This window comes from Octopus bimaculoides, chromosome 4 (genome assembly GCF_046866305.1).
Source record: "Octopus bimaculoides isolate indiv1 chromosome 4, ASM4686630v1, whole genome shotgun sequence".
Classification (NCBI taxonomy): Eukaryota; Metazoa; Mollusca; class Cephalopoda; order Octopoda; family Octopodidae; genus Octopus; species Octopus bimaculoides.
In genome coordinates, this window is record NC_142931.1 from 134084585 (window position 1) to 134091025 (window position 6441).

Sequence of the window (6441 nt, forward strand, 5' to 3'; positions counted from 1 at the left end):
GCGCAACGGTCCAATGGTTAGAGCAGCGGACTCGTGGTCATAGGATCGCGGTTTCGATTCCCAGACCGGGCGTTGTGAGTGTTTATTGAACGAAAACACCTAAAAGCTCCACGAGGCTTCGGCAGGGGATGGTGGTGAACCCTCACAACTTTCTCTCACTCTTACTTCCTGTTTCTGTTGTGCCTGTAATTCAAAGGGCCAGCTGTGTCACGCTGAATATACCCGAGAACTACGTTAAGGGTACACGTGTCTGTGGAGTGCTCAACCACTTGCACGTTAATTTCACGGGCAGGCTGTTCCGTTGATCGGATCAACTGGAACCCTCGTCGTCGTAAGCGACGGAGTGCCAACAACCTCTCTCTAAACTGAATGAAAGTAATTTTCTTATCTGTATTACAAATGTATTTCGTAGAAAGTTAAGAAATTATCTTCGGTCTGTGTTATTTATTCACTTTTCTTCGAACATTCTTTATCCTAGTTTCTTTGGAAAACCATTTACTTTCTTATTAATGACTTAATTGCGGTATCCTATAATATTTTCACTTTCTTTTACATTATTTTCCTACTTCATTTCTGCCACTTTATTAGTATGTGCTATGGACTGAACCGTGAAGTCAAATCGGACAACCTGTGGCCTCCGTCAAACATCTGCCTGCGTACACAAAGTTTTCCTAGTCTTTAATAAAGAGCAGTCTATTTATTGTCATCCTCTGAGATTCACTTTTTCCCCGTCATAAATCATTGAACTTGTTACCTATTTAAGCTAGATAGACTCGGCTGATTTGAAAGTTGTGAAAAAAGTCACTGACACCACAAATAACAAGACATTAATCGCCGACCTCTCGACTGGATGTCTGATGAGCTACTTGTGTTCCCTCTCCATCCGATAGGTTTCTGCATAGTTTCCATTTAACAAACTTCGCTCATAAGTTTTTGGGCAAAGTTTTGGATTAGCTGTCCTAATGTCACGGGAAAGGAAAAGAATAGATGTTCCATATTTCACTGTAAAAAAAAAAAAACAATAGATTTTTTTGGTAATTTTTCAGATTAACATCCGCACGATCTTCACTAGGGTGTTAGGGCTAAGGTTTTAGGGTCAGGGTGTGGGTTTTAGGGTTATGGTTAGGGACGGAATTCCCTAACCCAAACCTTAAAACCCTAACCTTAACCCCCTAACCGTAACTGTAACCGTAACCCTAAACCCTAACACTAACCCTAAAACCCTAACCCTGACCCTAAAACCCTAACCCTAACACCCTGGTGAAGATCGTGCGGGTGTTAATATGAAAAATTACCGATTTTTTTTTCTTGTTTTTTCATACAGCAGAAATTATTCTGAGAAAAAAAAATTTTTCAAAAAAACTTCATTCCTTTACATTTTGCTCCCTTCTTCTGTATCCTTCTACCCGATTGTAAGCCAAAATCTGCTGGAGTTGCTTGTTTCTGGATAAAACCCCTTAATCCACATTACCTCAGTTCAACAAACTATCATTAACAGGTATCAAATCATTTAGTATATTTCACCATAATAGACCAGTACTCTATCCAGGAGAACATCCATCTCAGCTACTTAACCATGAAATTAGGACTTTGTACTGGTTTTAAAACTCTCTTAGGGTTTTGAAAGTACTTGATTTCCTCTTTTTTTCTCTTTCATTATAAACTTTTCTTTCTTGATGGAACAAGATATTTTTCGTTCTTATTTAGGATAGAGAAAAGTGTTTGAGATGCTTAACTTTATGTTTTGCTAACAAACTTTTTGACTAAGTAAATTATGACTTTCATTCTTTACCTCTTTCTTGTGAATGTTTTTAGCAACACTTTACAAAGTTAAAATAAATGATTCACTAAATAAGTCGTTCTCATAACAACAACTATCAGCCTCACCACCACCAACTATTAGTAAGAAATGAAAATACAATTTGAATCCTTATTATTCTTTCTTTTTCATGTTGTTGTACAAGTTTAAAAGTGTAACAGGCAGTCTTTTTATGTCTGTTGGAATATAATTTATTTGTTACATAAATAGGAAAGGTGTTCATGCAATACAATTAATGGAAACAATAAAATGAAACAACATAAGATGGTAAATAATTTCATGGGCGTCTGCCCGTGATATTATTAACCATCTTACTAACAATAACTCTGAGCACCTTTTCCAACTCCACCTGTCTAACACCCGTGGACATGTTTACAAAGTCAGAAAACAGCACAGCTCCCATGACTTTCGGAAACACTTTTTCATGCTAAGAGTTGCTGAAGTATGGAACAAACTGCCGGCATCAGTTGTTAGTTATCGGAGCACTGCATCCTTCAAAACTTCCATGCTTCCTGAGATTCGCTGACACTACACCTGATGTTCTCCCCTCCATACACACGCAAGCATGTATCTGACTCATACACAGTTCACTTTCCAGACATTTGTACAATACTGCATATGCTTTATACACACTTTTGACAAGTTGTAGTGCACCTGAGCACTGTATACAATAATTTCATTATTATAATATGACACGTAGGGAATGTCTCTGCAAGCAACTCAATACAAAGGCAAGTATATCAACTAAATATTCAAGTGCCATGACATGTCTTCTTCAATTATCCTAGACTGAATACGCAGCTGTGAAAATAGCTATTAGGATGCCGTAACACAACTGAACTCTAAACATTCTGAATTGGCAAGAGTGGAGAACCTGGTGGCTTGGACATCTCAATGCTCTGCAAAATTGGCAGCTAATTTGACTGTATTTAGAGGTTGTGTTCACAGAAAGTTCTTGGTAGGCCACTGAACTATCATGTGAACAATGGCTGTTCATTGAATATTATCTCAATTGCACACATGCTGAAACTATAACTGAACTGTGGCTTGAAATTCGTATGTGGCAAAACACAGGATCAAATCTAACACTACAAAAATGTAAACCATCTTTTCCAATCCTTACAGACCTCCCACTATGAGAGGCACTGCACTAAAGTACTTCCAAGGAAAGACTGCCTTCCAGAAAAGTAAACCCTTACTAATCTCTCTTAGAATGGTCTCAGTTCCTAAAATTACCAGACCAATGCTACTCCACCACATTTACTCCCCACCTCCTCATCACTTCAGCTGTATGATCATCCAGCAGCCTTTCATTTGTGTGTTAAACAATTTGCCCTATCCCTTATTTCCAGAGCTCATTTCTTCTGGAGCACTATTTCTATCTCAATACTGTTCTAGCCGGTATATCCTCATTATCATCCATTTCACACTGGCATGGGTTAGACAGTTTGACAAGGATCTGATAAGTTGAAGGAATGCTTCGTGCTCCACTGTCTGCTTTGGCATGGTTTCTTCAGCCAGATGCCCTCCTAATACCAACCATTTCACCATGTGTACTGGGTGCGTTTCATGTGCCACTACCACTAGTAAAGTCAGCATGCAGCTTCCAAATCTTGTAGAGGATTTACATGGCTGCTCACAGTTAGAGGAGAGAATGAGTATATGTTGTGTATATTTACTAGTATCTTGATTTTTCAGGTTTTCCATGAAGTAATAATAAATAATTCATAAAAGCGTTCTTTCTTTGTAGAATATTGGTAAATTACAGCTCAGAGTTGGAAAATAACAATATTGAAATTAACGATGCTTCTTCTTTGGAAACTATGTCAAACATTGATTTGGATAGATATCTCACCTAAAGTGTATTTTCATCCATATTATTGTGACTGAGGATTATTTTATATTGTTATTCAGTATTTGCCTAAAAGCAAAAACCTGAAAACCATGTTAACATTTTTATAAGATAATATTGGTTTGAATTTTTCATTATCTTTTAAAAATCTGACTTTTGTAAACTAAATTACTTTATCGAAATAAAGCAAATAAATTTCTCCAGAGTTTTATATTTATTTGGTGTTACACTGAAAATTTATGTCTGTATATTTTTTAATGCATGTCATCAAGTTTGTGTGATTCAAGGAGAACAATGTATATTTACCAGTATCTAGATACCGTTTCAACCTTACATTCCTTTAACAGTTATAATGATGTTGTGTTTACTCATGATACTTGTGTGAACTGAGTCACTTAGTTAAGTGTTTTGGACACGAGATATAGATCATCAGCTGGTTCAACAAAACAATATTGACTCTGAGGCTGTGGCTCTATACATCTAACATTAGTTTCATATAAATGCATATCATCATCATTTAACGTCTGTTGTCCATGCTGGCATGGGTTGGACAGTGTGACCAAAGCTGGAGAGCTGCACTAGACTCCAGTCTGATTTGGCATGGTTTCTACAGCTGGATGCCCTTCCTAATGCCAACCACTTTACGGAGTGTACTGGGTGCTTTTACATGGCTCTGCCACAAGTGCTTTACACCTACTTCTGCTGTAGGGGTATGGGTCTTCTTGAGTATGGCCAGGTGCCAGGTATCTCGGTCCTTTGTCATCTTGTTTGAAAGGTTCAGCATCCTGAGATCGTTCTTCAGTACTTCATCCCATGTCTTCCTGGGTCTCCCACTTCTACGTGTTCCATCCACTTTGAGAAATCAGCACTTCTTTATTGAGCTATCCACAACACACCATATTTTAGCTAGAACACAGTGATATATTTAAATAAGTCAACTTTACCTTCTGACAATAGCCAACCCACACTTGAAGTATTTTGCTATAAGATATTTGGTATGTTAAAACTAAAACTACAGGAAAACACAAAATAAGTTCGTCTGAGGAATAGAATTACTTAGTAAAGTTATGAAAATTAAAGGATGTTGTAATGTTAATGTGACATATTCACTTATGTATAAGTTGTGATTTTTTTTGCTGACAACTTCAATGAAAAAAAATATGAAAAAATTGAGGGATGCAAGAAATTACATCAGTACATCATGTGGATTATAAAAGCTTTGTGTCAATTTTTCTGATCAAAGTATGGAGTGTGACTGATGCACAATAACTACAGATGAATGGTAGGTATTGAAGTTGAGATACTGACTAATTGACTGGCGTTTAGCTGCTGAGTGACATCATATCTAATGAACTAGCTTACTGGTACTTGTGCACAAACTGAAATTTTACAGAATAACAAAACATTGATATTAACCCTAATTGTGTATATAGAGAGCTTTCATATCATATTAATGCTGATGGAGTAATCAGGTGAAGAGAGAGAGTACTGCGTAAATGACAGTGCTGGCTGAAAGGTAATGTTTCTTTTTGACTCCGTGTGTGTTGTGCTTAAGAACATGTTTATATTCTTGAATGTGATAAAGTGTAGAATTAGATTATTATCCTGCTTCCAGCTTCAGTGTTGCTGCCAAGATTTGAAAAATAGGGCACATTTCCCCCACTTATTTTGTGATTTAGGGGGGATTTTTGAAAAACAAGGGGGAATTTGCAGCGCTGTTCAGTGAACAAATTAAGCACACTACCGAGCAGTGGTTAAAATGCGAACCAATCAAGTTTATGCATAAATTTTCTTTTTATATGTTTGTTTCTTTTTACACAATATTAAAACAACGGCTAAGAATTTTCTGAAGCAGTGCCCCCACTAATTTTATCTACGAGCTACCAATGCTGATATATGAAGTTAGACCTTCTCAACAATGAATGATAGTGACCTCGTTATCAGAGCTAGTTTTTTTAATGACATGTTAGGTAACACCATCATGGTTTCTCCAGCAAACATGGAGGTTATGGATATGGTGCAAGGAATGAAAAGAGGATAAAGGTTCTTTGAATTTTGTAATGTAAATGACCCAAACATTTGCAACACTAACTTCAGGAAAGCAACTAGTGATCTGACCAGGCAAACATGCAAGCCAAATTGACTTACCAGGATACAGGATAAACAGATGATTGTGAATTAAGTTTTTTACTGGTGAAGAATGTACCACTCAATTTAGACTATTGAATAAAACAAACTGCTGAACCCAGAGACACAAGACAATTCAGAGAAAGAAAATGTGAAAGTTAAAAGATCCCTTTCAAGTGATAAAACATGTCAAGAGTGAGAAAAGACACAAATTTATAACATGGAGGACAACTAAAAATTTATGAGAGACCGCTTGCTGTGAGCTGTAAACCAGATTTATGGTTGAAGCAAGGTTCCAACCAAATAAAAAGAGATATGGTGGTGGAATGGTAGAGAAAATAGAGCTATTAAAAGCTAAAAGGCTTAGAATGATTGGAAGAAAGTGGGAAATAGGAAACAATATTAAGTAGCAAGAAGTGAACTACAAATTGTACATTGTAAGATAGAGAGAGGCTGAAAGTGAGAGGCTCGCCAACATTCTGTTACAAGAGGATCAAAAGCATGAGTTGTTCTAGATTACAAAACAATGTAAATCAAGATGTCATTCTGGTACAATGTGCTTACAGGTAGGCATGCATCAAGATCCGGGTCTCAGTCCCTCCAATTTATTATAGATTTCTAGGTCATATTATGGGTGTTTAAA

General features: G+C 36.8%; 1 long non-coding RNA gene across 1 annotated transcript; it reads left to right on the top strand.

The window, feature by feature from the left end:
* The first annotated feature begins 120 nt into the window (after positions 1-120).
* Positions 121-3876, top strand: LOC149136260 (uncharacterized). Its single transcript, XR_016241702.1, has 2 exons — positions 121-2550; positions 3570-3876. It is a non-coding gene; the product is annotated as an uncharacterized LOC149136260 (long non-coding RNA).
* The last annotated feature ends 2565 nt before the right edge of the window (positions 3877-6441 follow it).